Below are 23,574 nucleotides of genomic sequence, written 5' to 3'. Positions count from 1 at the left end.
CAAAACAGCATGGCATTGTCACAAAAATAGAGACATAGACAAATAGAACAGAACAGAGAGCCCAGATGTAAGATCATCTACCTAGAACCAACTAATCTTTGACAAAGCAGACAATGTACATTGGGAAAAGAAGCCCTATTCAATAAACAGTGCTGGGAAAGTTGGATGGCCACATGCAGATGAATGAAGCAGTTCCTCTACTTCTCCCACTCACAAAAATTAACTTAAGGTTGATAAAAGACTTAGATCAAAGGGATGAAACTGTAAGAATTCTAGAGGAAAAAGTAGGGTAAAAAAGACTTTTCTAGATACCGGCTTAGGCAAAGAATTTATGAAAAAGACCCCAATGGCAATCAGAGCAACAACAAAAAATAAATGACATTTTATTAAACTAAAAAGCTTCTGCATCACTAAGGAAAGAATCAACAGAGGAAACAGACAACCTACAGGATGGGATAAAATGTTCACAAAGTACACATCTGATAAAGGGCTAATAACCAGAGTTTCCAAGAAACTCAGGCAAGTCAGCTATAAAAAACAAACAACTCCATTAAAAAATGGGCAAAAGCCATGAACAGATGCTTCACAAAAGAAGAAGGACAAATGGCCAAGAAACATATGAAAAAATGCTTAATGTCACTAATCATCAGGGAAATGAAAATTAAAACCACAGTGAGATATATCACCTTATCCCAGTTAGAATGGCTTCTATTAAAAAGTGCAAAAACAACAGATGCTGGCATGGATGCAGAGAGAAAGGAATGCTTATCCACTGTTGGTGGAACTGCAATTTGGCATAACCTCTATGGAAAGCAGTATGGAGATTTCTCAAATAACTAAAAGTAGAACTATCATTTGATCTAGCAATTTCACTATTGGGTATTTACACAAAGGAAAAGAAATCATTTTATCAAAAAGACATCTGTGCTATAATGTTTATTGCAGCACAATTCACAATTGAAAAGATGTGGAATCAACCCAAGTGCCCATCAATTCGTGAGTAGATTAATAAAATGTGGTATATATATCCCATGGAGTACTACTTGGCCATAACAAAAGATAAATTAATATCTTTTGCAACAATCTGGATGGAACTGGAGACTATTCTAAGTGAAGTATTGCAAGAATAGTAAAACAACCACATGTATTCATGATTAAATTGGAACTAACCAATGAGCACCCAAGTGCACAGATGGAAGTAAAACTCAATGGAAAGCAACCAGGGGGAGGGGGAATCAGGGGAGGGGGATAAATCAACTTAATTGGTACTATGAGCACTGTTCAGGTGTCAGGCACATCTATAGCCAGGATTCAAGCATTACAAAAATGATCCATGTAACCTAAAACATTTGTGCCTCCTTAATATTTTGAGATAAAAAATAACCATTGTACAATAGTATAAGCAAAAGTGCTCTATGTATTCTTCCCACTTTGTAACACAGAATATTAAAAAGACATATACTCGAGTGGCCACTTAATAAAATGAATAATATTTACTGTTTTGTCAAAAAAAAGAAAAAGTGGTAGAAGTCTGAAAGAATATCAAAATAGACAAAGGACCAAAATGAGCAGAGAATTGTGAAAAAGATTGCTACAGAGGGCAGGGGAGCAAGATGGACATAGAAGAGAAAAGCCTACTGTTTTGCTAGACACTGTCTTGGAATGATAGATAGATTTCTATTCAACTATTTTTCTTCCATATTAAAGTACAGGAAATTACTTTTCCAACTGGAAAAGAAGAATTAAAAATGCAAGAATGAAGGACACTAATCCCTTTTACATAAAATCATCTTAAATTCAATTATATTATCCTGTAGTTTACTGAAAGGATTTGCAAACACAATTGGATTGTGTTTAGGATTTCCATCAGTAATATTTAAGAAATCATAATTAATTGGGACATACCAGAGTAAGAGACTGATAATTTTCTAAAAACATATATCATTATATCCTAAAATTTAGGTATTGATATACTTGATGTCAATGCTAACAACTTTTTAGAACTAAAAACTATAATACGTAGTTGATTAATGATCTCTTAGAAAAGTGCTTCTTGCCTTTTTCTCTTTTTCTAGGATCAGCCAGAATCTCCAGATATAAACCACAGGAAACCAGGTCTCAGCTCAAGGTAAGATACATTTTCTTAAAGTTTATAGTGGCTCAAACTCGGATTATCATTGTAACTGCATATTCTCAACATATGTAGTGGACTGAGGCCAAAGCAGGGTTGGCACCGTAACCTTAAGAGCCCTTGAAAGACTTCTCTCAATAGGTGGGATTTGGAATGAATGATCTCAAATCCATGTTCCAATTCTTAGTTTCTAAAATTCTATACATCTGTCTTGGGTGAATGGAACAGCTTACAAAGCACAGATTTCTTTGATTGCTTTCTAGGTTTAACCCATTAGCACACTAGCACTTGGTCAGTTAGTTGTAGATGGCATGAGGTAGTAGGTCCAGAGAAGTGTGGAAGTTGCACATGAGCACTGTTGATGAGGGGGAAGAATTGCTGTCTGCAAACTCTGGGCTGTGTGGTCATCAGCATGATTGACCTGGGAGGCCAGGTCAGGCAGGAAGATTGGATTTTCTTATATCAAGGTTTACCTGCTTCACATTTGGTCTCTGGCAAGCCCTTGTTACCCTTAGAGATTTGCCTGAATCATTGACAAAAATCTCTTTTTTTGCATGATGCTACTATATCTGTCCCTGACTTCTGCTGAAAAGCCAGTTATGCATTTTATTGATCATTTCTTGTGCAGAGAGCTGTACTGGCTTTATCAGCAATAAGTTTATGGCCTTTAGTTTCTGCCTTATGGGAAAAGAGGGGCTAGCCAACTTCCCTCAATATTTTGAATACCTGAGCATTCTGCTGCATTCTCTTTCCCTTTGATAGTGAAAAAAACAAGCATTGAAGGATTTATGGGAATTAATTAGTTCTTCATGATAAAAATTGTTTGAAAATTATAAACCTTGTTAGAAGCAGATATGGAGTCACTTTCACTTACAGGATAACTTTAAGGGGTGTGTGTGTGTGTGTGTGTGTGTGTGTGTGAGAGAGAGAGAGAGAGAGAGAGAGAGAGAGAGAGAGAGAGAGAGAGAGAGAGAAAGAGAATGTTAAGATAAGTGGTTTCAGGCATACACTGAAGTGAAGTTACATTTTCGTGTGTGCCGCAGCCCTACTCAGCAATCTCTTAGCTTCCTTTATTTACATACCAGGAACTTCAGCTGTTTTATTAAAGACAGGACATGAAAGCTAAGGTGCTTTGCCAATGCTACATCAAAGGGATGCAAGTGTAGTTTTCCACATATGCTTTAGATAGTTTTTTCCTTCATGCCTGATATCAGTCAGAGAGAGTGCTAGAATGTAATACCTCACACCTCGAAGATTAAACACCTTCTCAGCTGGTATTTCTGTTTTGACTTCATTTACTGCCAGCTTATATCATAAGCACCTTGCACCATGTCATGTACACACTTGCCTCTGTCTGAGCAATGAGACTGTTTTTCAAAAGCATTTTTCTGCAAATAAGTAAACTCTGCCTTGTCTTTGACGTGAGCTTAGTTGCTGAAAGAATAGCTTTGTTGGACAGCAAGATAAGATTATAATAGAGTCTATAATAATGATGCCAATCACAGATGGCAGAAAGGCTGTTATTCTTAGACTGTTGTATTTGTAAATCATGCTAGATTTCCCATGGCTTAATCTAAAAATGCCACCTTGTCAGTGGTAGAGGCTTACATTTCAAGTTCCCAAGAAGAAAAAGATTTCAGAAAGAACATCCTACTCTCCTTTACTGTGTAATAAATGGGGTTCAGGAAGGACCCATATGATCTAAGAAATTAGCCAGGGGAATTCACTTCTGCACCTAACCCTGTCTGAATCAGGCAGGTATCACAATCACTTTTTTGTAAAATGATTCATACTTGTATTGAAAATTATATTTTGGGTTTTTGCTTTAGTTTTGTTTTTACTTGAATTGGAGGCACATGTTCTAATATGGGCCAGGGAGTTGGGGTTTGGGAGCTCTGTAGCTTTGGGGACAGGGCTGTAAGGAGGAAGCAGCAAGTCTGAGGATCAGTTAGAGCTGAGGAATCATAGCTTAGAAACAGGAAGACTTGAAGTTAGATATTAGAAGATAAAAAAAAAAGAAAAAAGAAAAGGAAGTGTTTCTAAACATTCTATAATTCTTCTTAGAATTGATATCTTCTTATGGTTAAACACTAAGGCATAGAAAAATAGGAATTTATTTCATTTGCTTTATATCTTCAGAAATGTTTCATTTTTTTTATCTGAGATAGTGGCTTCTCATATTTTTGTTTTAAAGTTTTCTGTCTACTTTCATGTCCCTTCTCTATACACATCAGTGACTAAAAAGCCGGATGGCAAAGGAACTAGGATGACCTATTTCAAAGCATGTTACTAAAGTGCTATGGTCTGAATGTTGGTGTTCCCCCAAATTCATATGTTGAAATCTTATTCTTCAAGGTGATTGTGTTACTGGTGGGGCCTTTGGGAGGGGATTATGTTTTGGGGGCAGAGCCCTCATGATGGGGATTAGTGCCCTTATAATAGAGGCCCAAGAGTGACCCCACAAACCTTTCAACACATGAGTACACCATGAAAAGGTGCCACCTATGAACCAGAATTTTGTGAGAAATAAATTTCTGTTGTTTATAAGCTACTTAATTTATGTTATAGTATTTTGTTATAGCAGCCTGAATATGCTAAGACACAGCATGAGGACTGATTATAAGTATAGGAAGCTAAAAGCTAGGAATGGTAGCTTTATAAATAACGACTTAAATAATTCGTATTGTTTAAAGTGAATTTTGTTTTTCTTTATTTTAGAGGATTACGAGGGTACAAACGTTTTGGTTATATGAATTGCTTTTGTGCCATATGAGTCAAAATGATAAGTGTGCCCATCACCAAGATAGTGTGCATTGTATGTATTAGGTGTGAATTTACTCATCCCCCCTTTCTCCTCCCATCTGGTTGGTTTCCTCTGAGTTTTACTACCATATATGCACATGAGTGTTGATTGATTAGTTCTAACTTGATAGTGAGTACATGTGGTGTTTGTTTTTTGATTCTTGTGATACTTGGCATAGAACAATGGTCTCCAGTTCCATTCAAGTTGTTACAAAAGGTATTAGTTCAGCATTTTTTTATGGCTGAGCAGTACTCCATGATATACATATACCACATTTTATTAATCCACTCATGTATTGATAGGTATTTGGGTTGTTTCCACATCTTTGCAATTGTGAACTGTGCTGCTAAAAACATTGAAGTACAAGTGTCTTTTTTTTATAAAATTTTTTTTTTTTCCCCTTTGGGAACTACCCAGTAATGGTATTGGCTGGTTAGTAATGTTGTAAGGAAACAATAGTCAAATTTAGATTTAGAAAGAACATCAGATTATTTTGCTAAATCTTTGCAGTTTAAACAAAATGAGGTTCAGAGAAATTGAAAATTATATTATAATTTTTGTTGAAAGAGTAAAACTTCAGTCTTTTGAATGTTATTCCTAGGCTTTTTTGAACATGCTTATTATCTCCTGTAATGTAACCTATTCATAACCAAATCTACCTATTTTTTAATACACACAAGCTTTTGTCCAAACCAGAAAAATACCATTAATCATAAATGATCAGTTTTAATGAAGTAGCAACTAAACTGTAAAATATGACCAATTTCCTCTATCAAAAAAGAATTTTTGAAAGGTTAAACTCATGTAGTAAATGAATAGCATAGTATAAGATGATTTATTTTGTATCATAATTTTAAATTACAAAACACTTTCACAGATATTTTCTTATGTATTCTTCATTTAAGAAAGCCTCTGAAGTAAGTGGCTATAGCTGTATTTCATAGATAAGAATCCTGAAGGTCAAAATTTAAAAGATACCTTTAAGGTAATAGAACTAAATCTTAGGCCAAGGTCTTCTGACTCTAGGTCCAGTGCTCTTTTCACTGTCTCATAGTTTGCTCTTTCATGGTTAATTGCCTCACTCTACTCTACCACCACTGGTTATTTCTCAAATTTTATTTTATCTCGGGAAATAATAATGAGAATTTTAAAAGCCAAAGAAGTAGTAATAGGGAATTTATAAAGTGTTTCTGCAACTGAGGAAACACACCTCAAAAGACCAATGAGAAGGAAAGTGTGCTGTTCTTCTGGCAGATGGGAGGGATAGAGGCCTTGGCATGCTGGAGCCAGCTTACACAGGCTCATAAGAGCTGATCATTAAATTTACAGCCATTTTGCTGTTTGTTGAAGAGCCATTAAAAAAAAATTAAATTATATAAACTTAAATTGAGCATTCATCTTAAAAACAAAGGTAATAAATACTCAAGACATGCCCCTTCCTAATTATTTACCTTCATTTTACTCTTATCTATGTTATTGATGTTGTTTACATCTGTTGTATCTGTATGGCAGAAACACTATATAATGGTGTGCTGTTCTTCTGTGTCCTGTGGGTAATTTGAAATTGACCATAATGGAAATATTAACACCATGAAAGTCACAAATGCTATAAATTATTGTTTTCTCCATTGTTTAGACTTAAAATATTATGGAGAAACTGTTAATGATACTGATTAATTTAAAAATTGTATTTTTGTCTGTAGCTGTTACATTGTAAATAGCACACGGAAATTGAGAAAATAGTCTCCTAATATTTGAAAATAATCATCTGATTCAGCAAGAACCTTACTCATATTATTGAAAATTGAGTAACCCTGAAATAGGTCTTTGTTGTTTTACTTTAGTCTCCTTCTATAATACAAAGGAAAATATCAAAAACATTTACACCAAAACTATATTCATTTGTTAATGACATGAGTGACTCTTTTTTGAATTAGATTTGTAATTAAGCATTCAGACATAATCTAATTTGGTGGCACTATTGTTGGGGATCGAATAAAAAAACAGACAATAGATTTTATAAGAAACAGAAGTCACACTGAAGTTATTGAAATGGAATTCACAACCAAGATTATTGCATATTTTATCTTTTTTTTTTTGTAAACTGGGTGCTATGTGTTCTTAAAGCAATAGTATTTATAATAAACTTTTTCTTTCTCCTGGCGAGCCAGTTGCTAAACACTTATCAGCATACCAAGGGATAAGGGGAGGATGAGTGTTTTCGTAGATGAGAGGATTCCAGAAAATCCATGTATGTCCCTTTGTAATTCTCTTTGAACAGGAGTTCTGAGTATACATAATAATACTAGTTTTATATAATTTGGCTCTGTAAACTTTTCCTGTATTGAATGGAGAGGAGCCCTTTTCTAGTTGGGGGTTTTAGCTTCAAATGCCAAATGCATTTCACATTCATAATAAGGCACCGACTCACATAGACAAATGCAACACAAAAAGAGGAGTTCTCATTATTTGGAGGTAAATTTGTGGTCTTTGCCCTGATATTCTATATCAACACTATGCTTTATTTAATTTTCTTAGTACCCAGTACCTGGTACAATGATGCTGCCTTCTGGAACTAAGCCCCACAACTCTGGTGCATCTTTGATCTCTCATGGCTTCACTCTATTGATGTGACCTTTCCAAAATCAGTCATAATTTACCTGTATTGTATTCTATCCCCTTGCAGCTCTGCATTATATTAATGTTACTGTAAAATGGCCACCAAGGAAGTGGTTGCCATTCTCTCTCCAGGTAATATGTATTTATATTAAGGCATACTTATTCTCTGTTTGTGCTTTAACCCTAGTTGATAACCCAAGGGTTGGGATTCTTAGCATTGTGGCATAATGGTGGAGGTGATGAACATTCAATAAATACTTTTTGCTTGATTGATAGGATGCCCTTCTAGACTCCTTCAATTATGCACTGCTTCCAATGTCTCCTGTATTGAAGGCCAAATTAGTCATATGATTTCTTCTCCCTTTTATCAGATTCTGAATTAAAATTAATTTATATGAAAACTAAAATTACAGACAGAATATCTACCAGGTTTCTGGTAAAGCTATTTTGGGGTTTGGAGCTGGCTTCCTTTGTCATTCATATATGCCCCATTGACTTTTATTTGGGGTTTAGCTTGTACTGTAGTTAATCAAAACTTAAATTCCATTTGTAAAGGCCTTGATGAGACAGCAGAAGTGTCAAAAGAGAAGAAGAAATCATGAGATGTCATGGTCTTTTGACTTCCAATTGAAGAGTAGAGGTTAGATATCGGTCAAGTGAATGAAGGGATATTTTGTAGCCCTAGGAAGCTTACTCTAAGGTAAAATAGGGTAATCTTATTGAGAATACATCCTTTCTTTTAAACTTTCCATGGTAACTGTAGTGATTTAAGTGGAAACATCAGGGTGTTACCATATTTAATATATGAAATAACTAAATATGAGCATCACAGAGAAAGGTGGGTTAAGTAAAGGGGCTTTGTAGTCAGGCAGTCTGGCTTCCAACCCTAGCTCTGTCTCCTTAGGAAACTTAATCTCTCTTAACCTCAATTTTATTATCTGTAAAATTGGAGATTATTTTTAGTGTGTTTACTTTGTTGGGCTCTTTTAAGTATTAGTAAGATAATACATATAAAATGTTCTGTAAGATTCCCACCCACATATCTTCATGGCAACATGGTGACAAGAGTAGGAGTCCTAGGATGCATAATATCGAGAAGGCAAGTTGGGGAACTATTTGCCTATGGAACATGTTCTAATTCATAGGCTACATAATGGCATTCATTGTTAATTTTCTAACAAAAATATTTCTGCTATTTCCTGAACATATTTTAAAATTGCAAATAGATTTAGCTATGTTAACATTATTTGTTGAGTTTGGAAGGATTTTTCAAATGTTTTTATTGTTTATAATTTGTGAAGATGGGAAATTATTGAATTACATTGGGAATTCTTTAATCTTTGTCATTAATAAAGTCTGAGATGGAAATTTTGTGTTACAAGAGATAATTAAGATTTTAGGACAGTGTACTATATCTCAGTAGAGGGTTCTGGTATAACAGTGCTATGGTCTATCATAGTACATGATTTTATTCTAAATATAGCCTAAGAGTTTTCATTTTATAACCATGTTCTATGAATTTACAATTTTATCTGATTATATGTTAACAATAGTTTGTAGATGTACTCTGCAGCTACTCCTGTAAGATTCATCTATCCTTTTTATTAGAAGTAATTTTCTATATTATCAAAAAATAATATTTCACATAAACATTAAGTTTTTCTAGAATGTATATTTTAATCTCTGTTTTATTAACAAACTGGAAATGAGAAGGGAATGCAAAGACTAAGATTATCAAACCTAACTAATTAACCTCATCTGGTGAACCTGCCCCTACACGCCGCTACAGGACAGTATCTCCTGTAACATTCTCCTTAGGAGTCTGAAGAGGTATGCTGTTTCAAGGGTCACCTGGAGGTCCTAGTAGTTATGAAAATGCTGCTTTTGGAGATTTATAAAACACATTAGCATATTATAATCACTGAGGAGTCCTGCAAAATCCAGTGTTTTCCTCTTTTATTGCATAATACTTACACCTTGTATATTTGTGTTTGATAAAACATGTTTTAGAAAACTTTGCTCTGGACTATATTTTCTCAGCCAAAAGCAAGAAAAAAGTCTGAATTTACTTTTAACAAAGCTTTTAGAGTCAATTTGGAATGAGAAAAATTAGGTTTGAGCACTTGCTCTGCAATTTTGTAGCTAAGTAACAATGAGTAAGTTATTTCATTTCTCCAAGTCTCAATTTCCTTTTCTGTAATAACATAAAGAACCTAATACTTACCTATAGTTTTTATAAATATCATGTAAATTAATGTAAGTGAAAATGATACACAAAACCAATGGATGATATCTACTGACTCAAATCCTTCCCTCATAGATTTATTGGACCTTATTTAATAAGGATTTGTTAATGAGCTTAGGTCTTCAGTTTCTCAGCCCATGATAAATTAGAATTAGGAAAAACAACTGGAAAGCTATTGGGCAGTTATTGAGCAGTGACAATAAGAGTGGTGACTCCAAAATTGAAAAGTAAAGTGACTATATTGATCCATGGCATAATAGTCAATGGTTATAGTTCATCAAGAAAGGGTTAAATGATGATGAGGCTCCTCCATTTAAAAAGAGACAGACTGAGTAGTACTCCATGGTGTATATATACCACATTTTCTTTATCCACTTGCCAATTTATGGGCACTTATCCTAAATGAAGTATCTCAGGAATGGAAAAACAAACACCACATATTCTCACTAATAAGGGGGAGCTAAATTATGGGCACATATGGGCACAGAGAAGAGGGGAGAGTGTGAGATAGGTGAGGGCTAAAAACTTACCTATCATGTACAATCAACATTATTCTTGTCATGGGCACACTAAAAACCCTGACTTTAGCATTATACAATGTATCCAGGTAACAAAAACATTGGTACTACCTTAATATTTTGGGAATAAAAGGAGATAGGATATAATATTTTAGGGGGAAAACTACAAATGTGTTTCCTTTAGATCAGGATCTCTTTGCTATCCATATGCGAACGTCTGTCATTATATAGAGGTCAGGACATACTGAGATGTCTGTAAATTTCTGCTTAATAAACTTTTCAGTATTGACTGGTAATTTATTTATTTGGAGGAACTCATTCCTTAAACCTTAGATTTCTAATGTTGTGCTCTTTTTTTTAAAAAAAAATTATAACGTCAACTTGATTGCTTATATAGATATATATAGGTTATGTAATATATAACATAAATAGTTATAAATGTTATAAATATATAACATAAACAGTTAAAATATATGAATCATATTTATTAACATGCAATATATTTGTCAGGGAATATATATCATTGTGTGGGAAAAAACAGGTTACCAAGTAATATAAAAACATAATTATTTTAAAATATGTATGCAAAGAAAAAAGTCTGGTAGGAAAAAAAATCAACCAAAAAATTAGTGTTGATTTTGTCTGGGTGGTGAGTTTATGGTTTGTTTTTATTTTATTCTATTTGCTCATTTTTGTGTTCCAATTTTTCTACAATGAGCACTCCATACCAATATGGAGTATTCTATACCAATATAACTAACAATAAAGCAAAATCTTCACCTTGATATTTCTGACCAAAACAATCGAGCAGAACAAATGCGAGGCATCACATAAAAGTCACTCAGGAGCAGTAGTGTGTGTCCTTTTGCTGCCTGGGTGTCTCTCTGGTCCTCTGCCTACCCAGCCTCCCTGAGCACCACTGTTTTTGAGGAGACTGTTACATCTCAAATCAATCAACTTCCTACCTGGATGCATTTTCTAAAAGATGAGAACAAAAATCTGAAACCCATTATTCTTCCCATCCCCACAGGACCCTTCTAGAAGTTTCCAACTTCTCTATTGAATAGTTGAACAAAATAAAAAAAATAAAATGAAAAGAATAAGAAGGGACTTTGTGAAAACTGTAAACAATTTTGTAGACAGAGTCTTTCGTCTGAGCTTTCCAAGCAAACATGGCTCTAAGCTTTTTAATGATTCTTCAGTATTGATGCAGTACTATCACTGACAAGAATAGGGATATAAAAAGTTCTCAGCATGCCATCTCTTACAGATAAATCTTGAAAGGTACAAGAAGGACTCATCAAATATCACCTGTGAGACACTTGCAATGGTAAGAGCATAACCCAGGAAACTAATCCATCTGAGACAGCACTTAACTCTAGGTAAGAGATAAATGACACAACCCATAATGTATACGATGCTTGAGAAACTTTTATCATTCTCCTTTTATTCGGACTTCCTTTTGTCAGAGAGAACAAGATCACAGGATAAAAGTGTTTTTCTCATAATTCCTATGGAGCACTCTGCAGTCAGTCATTTGTTTATATTTAATGAGAAGGTAGAGGAAGACTCTTGGGTTTGTATCACTGTGAGGTTATTAATTCCTTTAATATCCTTGTGATTTGTGGCACTTAGGAAATTAATGAGTCATTTATGTTACACTGGTATGAAGCTTTAGGGCTAGTAGGTTAATTATTGGTCATCTGTGGAAGAACAGATTATTAATTGACTTAATGCCATGTATTGCAGAAGGTAAGCAGCTTCCAAATGTAAGCAGATTATATGGTTGTATAATTTTAAAAGAACAGATATTTTGATGCCTTTTGATTGGTTAGCAAAGAGGAACTATAAATCCAAAATCATTTAAAACCTTGTCTTAGGCATTTTTGCAGAGGTTTATAACCCCTTCATTTTCTTTTCTTTTCTATTTATGTTGTGCTGATTAGCCAGATGAAATGTGGATTTCAGTAGTAATGCTGGTTAGAGATGGCCAAAGTGTGAACAGTCCATATTCTCCTCTCGTTCTTTTCTTTAGCTCACTTGCTTTGCCTTTCTGTTACTTTCCTTGTATCTTCTTTTCCGTGTTTCTCTGATTCATTTTTGTTTACCTCTGACCCTTCAATCCCCTTTTTATTTTCTCAAGTGTTCCTCATGTGTCCTTCTTATTCTTCCCATTGCATTTTTCCATCACTATTCTCACTTCCCCCCACGTCTTCCTCAATGTCCTGTTTCTCATTGTCTACTCCCTGCAGTGCTTCATAGCTCCTCATCCTCTCTCTTCCTTCTGATTCCAAGGAACCATTTTGACATTTTTATCCCTGTGTACATTTGAGGTTCATTTAGGGTTGTGTGTACTGACAGCAGAGAAGAGTTTTATTTAAGGCAGAGGACACAAGATACAGTGAATGCTTCTGTGCACTATTTAGCTGAGATCTGGCTTCTTGCTAGAACCAGGGATCGGTCAGAGTTCACGGGAGGTGACTTTTGATTGTAGAGGCAAAGATGATGTGTGAGACCAGCTCTGGTAGGTAAAATGACAGAGTGGACACTATGCAGGTTTGTAGGTCCTAGCTAATTAGGTGCGTTTTAATGCTGACAAACAAAATGCTGATGTAACGGGAAAATTATAATCCCTGTCTACCCATCATTCAATTTATGACACATATTATTGCCAAATGAATTCACCAAATTTTCTGCTTTAATCACAACCCTCCTCTCTCTTGAAGCCCCTTCAGAAGTCCAAGTTACTATTCTTTGCAAACCTGGACTCCTCAAGCACCTGAGTCAACACCAAATAAAAGCCACGACCTTCCTCTGTACCTCCCATTTTAACTTTTCTTTCTTCTCTTACACTCACTGCATGTATTTATGTGACTTTTTCTTGCAAAGTGATCTTGTCATTTTTGGAAAGATTCAGTCTAGCTTTTCCAGGATGATTTTACCTCATTTGTACAGCCCCACTCAAAATCCCCAAATTTTCAGTGCCCTGGGGTAAAGCTTAGCTTTAACCTTATGCTTTTCCTAAATATTTTAGTTCCCTTTTTTTCTCTTTAGTATTATAAGCTCTGTGCATAAACTTTACACCCATCTTGCCTCTATCTAATAAACATTAATTTTTTATGAGGACGTAACTTCACTATTTAAAATTTTTATGATTGAAACTATCTTAGTACTTCTACTAATGTGTGTAAATAACAGTACTACAGAAGACAATGATCTTGAAAGAATTTTATAATACCATGTTTAATTTTTAAGGAGATATTTTTACCCATGGTCCTTTCCCAGAAAAGTGTTGGGAAAAATCACATTCTTCTGTGGCTGGGCTCCACATCCAAAGTCTTGATGTCTACTCCCCCCTTTAAGGACTTAAGGTGAATGTCTTCAAGAGTAGTCTCTTGGTAGAATGGTCAATAGTCCTTGTGGCTTGGATCATTCACCTTTCTTTGAGATGCGAGGGCTCTTTTCATGTGTTTAAATATCTTTTGTTTTTGTCCTGCAGTATAATTTTCTGGATTGGTTTTTGGACGCTATCTTTAAAGTTAAAATCAATTGGATATTTCAAGTACCCTAATGAATATTGTTGGGAGAAACTGATGTTTAGGACCCTTAATTGACATGTAAGTAGACATGTTTCCTGTAATATCTATGCCCTTCTCAGAGAGCCTGTTCCAACAGCCACTGCTTAGTGTACAGCCACTGGACATTTACTGAAAACCTTCTACAACTTGAGATCAGTGGTCCAAGTTGGGTCAACCAGATTCTCTCTCCAAGAAATTTGGAGTTGGGACATAGACATTCTCTTTTGTCAGCATTTACATTTATAAAGGATCTTAAGACAGACCTGGAAGTAGCAGTCTTGGCTTACATGTAAATGAGTAAATTTGAACAACACTGGGGGATAACAATAGAGACATGAAGACAGAAGCAGAGACAAGATCTCATGGCATAATGGCCAGAGACAAAAACAGGCAATGAGTGACAGAGACAAAGAGAGACAGACACGCACAGAAATACAGAAAATGAATGAGGGAGACATATAATCAGAGACAGTGTGGATTAGGGGGAGGAAGGAAGGGAGGGAAGGAGAAAGTAAAAGAGAAGAGAAGAGAGAGAGAGAGAGAGAGAGAGAGAGAGAGAGAGAGAGAGAGAGAGAGGAGAAGAGAGAATAGTTGCTTCTTGACTTTACTTTTTACATTTTTGGTAGCATTACCAAATTTATCTATGGGTACTAAACATTTATGTATCCTGTGGAAGGCTTTCCTAAGGGTCAAATAAATTTAGGTGAGTTTTGTTTTGTACTGTTACACATTGTTTCTCTCTCTCTCTCTCTTTCCTCTTTCTCCCTTTCTCCCTCTCTCTCTCTGTCTTTCTCTTCTTTTCTTTTCTTTCTTTTCTTTTCTTTTTTTTCTTCTTTCCTCTGCATTTTTTCCCCAGTAGATTTCAGTCTTTCCTCTGAAAACCAAGAGGTAGTTGGTCAGTGCTCCTGGTTGAACACTATATTAGTGAGGCCAGGCTTGTGATGTGAACACAGGAAGCTACGTTGATTCTCTTTGTGGCTTTTCCCTGCCCACCACTGCTAGCCGGCACTCCTGGGAACACTCCACTAGGATTCATGGGGTGCACAGGTGCAAATAATCCATCTCAGCCACAGGTAAAACAACTCACATTGTTAGAACAAAATCATCATCTTTGTATTTGCAGTTCCACACACCACTGGACTTAACAGAAAACTGATGCAAGTAGTAAAAGTAAAATGAGAAATCATCACACGGACTTTAGAAACAGAGAAAAAATAATACTTGCTTTTAAATTCTTCCCATGCCCCTGTATAAATGTTAACTTAAAACATAAATTAACATCTCAAGGAAAATACCCTCTATCTCTGAAAAAAATATTTAAGGAGGCCTAAAAATAGGCACACTTCCCTGTGGATCCTAGATATTAATAAATTCACTTTAACAGTTTGTCCCTGTATCAGTGTGGATTATCCAGAGAACTGAGAAACAGAACCAACCGAGAGGATTTATATATCCTACACACACAGTTGACTCTTCTACAACACGGATTTGAACTGCGTGGGTCCACTTGTATAAGAATTTTCTTCTGCACCTGCCACTCCTGATATGGGAAAGACCAACCCATCTTCTTCCTCCTCCTCCTCAGCCTACTCAATGTGAAGATGATGAGGATGAAGACCTTTATCATGATCCACTTACACTTAATGAATAGTAAATATATTTTCTCTTTTTTATGACTTCCTTAATAACATTTTCTTTTCTCTACTTTATTATAAGAATACAGTATAGAATACATAAACATACAAATTATGTGTTAATTAACTGTCTATGTTATCAATAAGTTTCTGGTCAACAATAGGCTATTAGTAATTGAGTTTTGGGGGAATCCAAAGTTATACGCAGATTTTTGACTACATGAGGCAGGGGGGCGGCACACCTAACTATCACGTTGTTCAAGGATCCATGGTATATATTTCAAGGAATTGGCTATGTGATTGTGGGCTGGCTAGTCTGAAATCTGTGGGACATGCCCTCAGGCTGGAAACTCTTGGCCAGAAACTGATGCTGCAGTCTTGAATCAGAATTTCTTCTTCTGGAAAATCTTAGTTTTGTTCTTAGGCCCTTTCCATTGATTAAATGAGGCCCACCTACATTATGGAGAATACTTTCCTTAACTTAAAGTTAACTGATCATAGATGTTAATGAGATCTACAAAATACCTCCACAGTAACACCTAGATTAGTGCTTGTTTGAATAACTGGATACCATAGCCTAGCCAAGCTGACACATAAAACTAACCATCAGAGCCCATAAATCTGATCAAATTCTTTTATATCCCAGTGGGTAAGACCTTAGCTTTCCTCTTCTAATATGTTCTTAAATCCCCAAGAGAAGAAATCATATCTGTTTTGAACTGCTGTACCCAGATGTTCATCTCTCAGTGGCTTTTTGTTTTTGAGCCAGAGTCTCCCTCTGTTGCCCATGCTACAGTGCCATTCAAGGTGCAGTTAAGTATTGCTCATTTTAGAAGGGCTATCCTAAAGGCTCTACAACAAAGGATTTCTAGAATCTTGGCAATTTGTCGGCCTAAAGCCCCATGGATTTTGTCTCCTACTCACTGGCACACAAATGTCTTACTAAGTCATCCAGGTGCTTATGATCTCCTATTTATTAGATCCAATTAACATAATGTCTTCAATGTAATGAGACAGAGTGATGTTTTCTGGGATTTCAACATAGTCAAGATTTCTCTGGACTATACTATGACAAAGATCAGGAGACTTGACATAGTCCTGAGGTAAGACACTAAAGGTATACTTCTGTTCCTACTATTTAGATATCAATGAATTGCTTCTGAATTGTCCCTAATTCAGATAAGGAACAGAACAAAACAAAATGAAACCACTCCCTAGGTCAGTAAGTGTACTTCAGGAACCAGCAGCTGTGTTGATTTGCCCCAGCAAAGATCAACTGGATCAGCAGCTGTGGTTGGTGGTACCAGCATTTCAGGGTAATTCTAAACATCCATTTGGCTTTTGTACCAGTCAAAATGAAGAATTAAGTGAGGATGGGACAGGAATCACCATCCCTGTTTCTTCCAATGATTGCTAGTAGCATAGTTTTTGCATTTTTTTCCCAGGGGTATGCTATTGCTTTTTGTTTACTATATGACAGGGAGAATGCCAGGAGCTCCACTTTGTTGTTCTCATCTTAATGACATTTGCTTTATGGGCCAGAAAACTAATGTGAGGATGTTTCCAGTTGTTAAGTAAGATTATTTCAGGTATATGATCATGAACATGGGAAATGCCACCAGGAAGGGATATAGTCCACTGACTTATCTGAGACTGATATGGGCCAAGACTCCATTTATTTTCTGACTTTGTGCCCACACTTATTAGTGCTAAATTGGGCCAATAACTAATAGTTCCTAGGTGGTATGGTTATTTTTCTTTCCTAGTTCACAATCACCCTATTAAATGGCCATAGGTTCTCTGGGGGAAAAGTTGGAGGAAGATTTACAGTGTACCCTTGTGTTCACATTTCAGGGTGATTCCTTAAGAGAAACCGGTCTCCATCACAAAAGGATCTGGGTTTGTGAACTGGGTAAGAGGCTGTGAATTCCCACTATAATGCTTTGATTTGGGTTCTTGCCTACCAGAGGAAGAATGGATCAGATAATACAGAGCAAGTTATATTTTAGAAGGCCGGCAATCTATTTCATTTCTAGAGTCTTCACACAAAAAAGATTAACCACAATCATAAATTCACGTGGGTCAAAAAACTTGCATTGCCATTGTGTCTTTGTGGTTTATCGTGATATTTATGCCAACCTCATCCCTAAACTGAGCACGGCCACGTGGCCCCTACCAATCTAAGACCCCATAATTCTCACTGAGATTAGGAAATCCTATTCATCAGCAGCATCTCTGGAATACAGAAAATAACTACAATAGTACTTTTCAGGGATGCTAGCACTTATTACCAAAGTATTCTTATTTGGGGAAGAAAGTGTTCTTTAACCCTTCTTGTAGGTATGGTAAAGTTATGGCTGAGTAGATTATATGCAACTGATCCACTCCAGCATTCCCACCTCCCTGTGCCTTTGGTTTTTTCCTTTTTGTGTCAGACAGTCTCAGCATCTCATCCTCATTACTATAGGTAGCCACTGAGTCCAGGTTTCAGCAAACTGTTAGGGCCCATCTCAGGTGCTTCAGCTGATGTATTATATCTAGCATCTCAAATGAGCTTTCTCATATTGATAAATTCTATTTGAACTAACCTCATATTTTTATCTTCTTGATTTGACCCCTTGGTAATCAATTTCTAAATTCTAAACATGCTTATCTCACCTTTTATCTGATGATAAAAATTATGAAGGTTCTGACACCCCTTTGGCGTAGAACCTATCTCATCCTTGAGAAGACCTTGTATTTTTCCTTTTGGCCATGTAGCAATGAGTGATGGTTGTGGTTAGCCTTGAGGAGAATGAGACTCTTCCTCCAAGGCAAGTGCTGCTGCTGAAGCCACTGAAAGTAGTTTTTGCAGACAGGCTGGCAGGACTGCTTAAATTACTAAGAAAGATTCAGGGGGCTTTAAGAGTTTAACTTAAGGACCTTATCTCAAGTCTCAGGATTCCACTTTTATAAACCAGTGCCATGACTCGTGGGTTACAGTTGGGGCCATAGTTACAATGGAGTAGACCTCTAGCCTCAAGGTGGGCTCATAACTTTTTTTTTTTTAAATTGAAACTGTGAAAGCCCACTGAAAATACTTGTTTATTGGCATTGCAACTCTGCCCATACCATCATGTCTTGGTCCTGGTCATCAATGATGTTTGTTTTGCAGACATATTAAGAGACACATTTAAAGCTAATTAGTTCTCCCTCATGCCTTGAGTTGAAAATTCAAAACACAAAGCCTATATTTTTATTTTTGTTAGCTCTCCAACTGAGTGAGAAGCAGCCTGTAATCTTTATTACCATAATGATTAAATGACACGGACACATAATCTACCAAAGCCTTGCCCTCTACTCATGACTCTCACTGCCTCCACACCCCCAGTAAGGGTAAGGCAATTATCTGTATATTATAATGCAATATGTGTGGAATCAATATTATAATTTTAACCTGAGAGGCTGTTTCTTGAGGCTACTCCTGGTACCAATTACTGCAACAGCCAGGGACTCAGCAAGGAACAGGAGGAACACTAATGGAATCTGAGGAGAATTTAATGAAAGTATGAGTTAGGGACGTGTGAGGTTTGGATAAGATGACAAACAAGGGAAATTGAGGCACTCCTGACTAGCAACATTGAGAAGGTGTTACCATCCCTAAACCTGAAGGGGAAGAACAGTTCCCCAAAGCTCAATGAGCAAAAGCCTTGGAGGAGGAGCTGCCTGGCAAGAGCTGAAGTCTGAGGGGGTTGCATCCACTGTCAGGACCCCTCCATTGAAGCAGGTGTGAGCAAGCCAATAACTAGCCTGACTTCTCTCCCCTGTTGGACTTTTCACTAGCTCAGATGAGCAGTCTGTAGGGGTCCACCTTTCTGGCATACACAGAACACAGCAAAGAGTGGGTCTGGTCAGTGGAGAATGGGGAAGGGCAAATGGAGAATAATCAGGGGCTTGAGGTGGTGTGGGAGCTGTCTAGGCAGTAGTGGTGAATTCAAAGAGTCCTACTCTATTCAGAAATACTATTCCCTTTAAGTGTTGCTCCTGGCAGACAGTATATTTTTTTCAGGCTCCTTGTATCACTATGACACTCCCCTTTCATACTGCATCTCACCCCACTATGTCAGAAATTCTTTCCTATGGCTGTCACGGTCCCCAGGCAAATCAGGTTATATGGCTAGAAACCGCTTAAGTGTCCTTAAGGATTCCGACAGCGAGGGTGATTGTATATGGTTGTAGCACATGAAAGCCTCTAGAGAGCTTGTTGCTGGTGCATCTGAGTCTGAGCCAAGAAAACCTGTTAGAGTGGCGAAGTAAAAGAAAATTAAGGTGAGCATTACTTTGAAGCAAAATTAATTTGTAATGTGATGTGGCAGCAGAAAAGCTGAATGTGTTTTGAAGTCGTATATGAAGAATAATCACAGTCCTGAGTATTTCTTCCTACACAATTCAGCTACAATGCTTCAAACATCACATCTGATTTTGAATGTCTGAGTCACAATCAGTTGCAGATATTTGGTGGAATAGTAGAAAGGAAAAACATGCAATTAAATAAAAGAAAAAAAGCCTTACTAGTCAAAAATATATGCCCCCAAACAAAGTGAAACAGATTAATTTCTACTCCCCAAATCATAAAAGGCATAATGTGTTTAAGACACATATCAACTGGTGAAATAGAGACTATAGGGAAATTATAACTTGAACATGAGAAAATGACTAGAAATGAGCACTCTGGTATCAGTAATATAATATTTTTGGTAATACATAGAAAATAAATAATACATAGAAGAAAAATTGGTAAAACGTAGAAGTACGGAGAGGGTGCTGATTGTCATTTCAAGTATAAATTGTTTAGTTACAGGAGTGCATCCCTTTCTATGATGTATCCCTGAACTCTGAAGGTGAAAATTCAAACTGGAGATAGATCTATAAATGAAGAAGCAGGAATTTTTACTCTCTTTCCATTTCCCATAAGTAGAACAAATTTAGCTGTATTTTGCTAGAGGCGAGTTTGTTGAACTTGAATAACCTTTACATTGATTGCTATAGACATTGAGGTAAGATTGCAAAGCTTTTTCTGTGGTGTTGCAGTTTTACACGGTGTAGGTTTTTGGTCATTATGTCAATCTCCATTGCTTGCCTAAGACTATCTCTATTTGAGAAACTCCTTTAAATAGAAAATGGCCTTTACTCGAGCTATGGGATTTCTCATGGCTATACTGTGGGGAAAGGCATGCAAACTTTGAAGATAGTTGATCAGGGTTTGAGTCTTGCTTCCTCTGCTTACTAGCTGTGTGACATTGGGCATATTTTTAGTCTCTATGAGCCTTGGCCTTCTTTTCTGTAATATGTGATGATGAATAATTATGGTTGTGTTTTGAAGATTCAGGGAGATAATATAGATAAAGTATGTAACATGGTTGGCATTTATAGGGATTCAATAAATAGAAGCTGCTGCAATTCTTCTTATTCATTGTCGTCATATTTCTCAATTAAGGAATCAATATAGCTTCCCTGTGGAGTAGAGTGGTGGTACTTCCAGGAGAGGGAATGTTGGCAGGGCACGGACAAGTCTCTGTTGCCAGAGTTAGACACCATTTACCTAAAGTAGCTTCTCCATTTCTACTTCTCAGAATAGACTGATTCAGTACCCCCTAGAGACTTTAACTTCTTCCCTAATAAATGAAAAGTTTGAATCTGGAGTCAGGTAACATTTTGCCTTAAAGCATTGTCTTAAATGGATTTTTCTTTCCTGCTTAAAAGAAAGTCAGGAAAGATTTATTATAAATGCTCTCAGGAGAGCTCTTCCAAAATGCTTTCCCTTAAAGAGGTAGTCACAAAAATGAGCACTGAACGCAGCCTGCCTCAGAGATTTGAAAAGTGACAGCAAAACCATTTTCCACATGTCTCTTAGTGAATTTGGGATGAGTTTGAATATGCTCAAAAAGTAACCTAAAATTTCACATTTGATTAAATTAATATCCACATGTGAAGACACGGATAACAATTCATTTTTAATAAAAAGAGACAATTACAAAAGGGAGATATATTAGAAAGCTGATAAGAAAGCCAAATTATATTAGGTAGCTTTATAGTTACATCTTCAAGGCCAGTACCTCTTTAAGAGATAATTTCATCAGTATTTATTTAAATTACTTTATATATTACATTTGGCTGAAGTAGCAATTCTGAATTTAATTCAGATAATGTATATAAGTTTCTCTTTTACTCTTTGATATTTTATAAATCTTTGCAAATAATCTAAATTTTGGGGGGGTGGGATTGGGATAAAAGTGAAGAGCATTAAATTTGCCTTTTCAGCTGCCCCTTTCTGTCTGTAGGCACTAAGTGCTTTTTACATTTTTGAAGAAAGACAAAAGCTTGCAGTTTGCAAGCTTGCTTCATTTATACTCCCTGATTACACCCATTGAGAAGGATGGCTACAGAGCTAGAGATTCTTCCTGCGATGACCTTCTCTCGGAAACATAATATGGTCTAACGGATGAGCAAATAAATGTTAGGAAATGTTAGGTACTTTTAGGGGATATGATCAATTGTTTCTTTTCTTAGTTCTATAATCTTTTATAATCAGTTAATATAGAATGGCAAATTGGAAAAAGTGCTGGACTTGGCATCAAAACTCCTAGATTCTAGTCCTCGTTATTCAATTTATTTAGCACTGTGTCTTGTACAAGTCACTTAGATTTTCTGAACTTCAGTGTCCCATCTATGAAATGGAAATACCAACTTCTGCCTGTGGTGGATATGGTTGATTTGTTTGTCTTCAGCATCCATTTCCACCAGTTAGCCTTCTTGTTTTGCAGAGCCTAGAAGGCAAAAAAAAAAAAAAAAAAATTTCATTTTCCCAGGCTCCCTTGATGTTAAAGTTTGGAAACAAATTAGATCCTATCACTTAAAAACATTTATTCAAGATTTAGAAGGTTGTATTAATGTGGAAGCCATATTCCTGAAGCTTTGGTTTTTTCCTTCCAGAAAATAGGTTGGAAAGACATGGGTTTTATCTCCAGCAGTGTTCTGGTGCCCGGCTCTAGGTAGTGGTTAAAGTGGCAGCTGCAGCAGCTGTCTCATTTCCAGCCCACAGCTACAGCAGAAGGTTCTTGACTGAATAGTTCCAATGGTTGCCTCTTCTTACCTTCTGACTGGGGCAACAACAACTGTCTTCCCTGTGGTTCAGTTGTGCAGTGTTCAGGGCTGGTTCTGGAAGCCCAACCTAGAGCCTGCTCCTTCTAAACTTCCAATTATTTTGTAAATATATATATTTTCTTAAATATTATTTTAACATAATACTCAATTATAATAATATATTATTTCCTGAATATATTTTCTTGAATTAAACCCACTTCTCTCAACATACCTGAAGTGTTTCTATTTATTGTATTGAACTTTAATACTTGGTCTTAAGTCTTGTGAGGATCACATGGAATCAACCATATATTTTAAGATGCTTGTTAAAATGCATATGGACATAGGAATTATTAGGATTCACACACAGACACACACACATACACACACACACACACACACACATACACACACAGGATTTGCCTTGTTATTTGACTGGTGGAATTTAACTGAAACATATCCTGTAATATGCCCCCTGAGAATGTAAGGAATTAGATCAAAGTGGGTAGTCTTCACAGTGGGAAAAGGATAATCATGTAACCAAAGTTACATTATGTTTTCTGCTTATGCCCTGGCGACGAGATCAGGGCAGAGTGGGTTGGGGTACAAGAGGATGGCCTTATGTTTCTCAAGCAACCTGGGGTTTGGCTGTGTAGGAGCACTTGGTTCTGAGTAATTTCCTTGCTTCCATACTCTTCTCTTCATATCAATTGCCTTTGACTAGAACTGCAGCATTTGTGAATTTGAAGTATCTGAAAGTCAGAGTACTGGGTTATTTCTTGCTTTCCCCTTTTTTAGTTCTAAGCAATATCCGTTAGGAAACTAAAGGTTAAAAGTTTGAAATTGTAAAGGAATGAGCCAAATCCTAAAACAATTGGTTATCCTGAGATGCAATCTTGGTATATTTCCTGCAAGAAATCAAAT

General features: G+C 36.3%; 1 long non-coding RNA gene across 1 annotated transcript; it reads left to right on the top strand.

Moving 5' to 3' along the window:
• The first annotated feature begins 1,742 nt into the window (after positions 1-1,742).
• On the top strand, positions 1,743-14,356 carry LOC142870883 (uncharacterized). The gene is made up of 3 exons (XR_012919207.1): positions 1,743-2,128; positions 11,587-11,698; positions 13,816-14,356. It is a non-coding gene; the product is annotated as an uncharacterized LOC142870883 (long non-coding RNA).
• The last annotated feature ends 9,218 nt before the right edge of the window (positions 14,357-23,574 follow it).

The sequence above is a fragment of the Microcebus murinus genome, chromosome 5 (genome assembly GCF_040939455.1).
Source record: "Microcebus murinus isolate Inina chromosome 5, M.murinus_Inina_mat1.0, whole genome shotgun sequence".
Classification (NCBI taxonomy): Eukaryota; Metazoa; Chordata; class Mammalia; order Primates; family Cheirogaleidae; genus Microcebus; species Microcebus murinus.
Note: the sequence above shows the minus strand (reverse complement) of the source record. Positions and strands in the feature narration are given on the sequence as shown.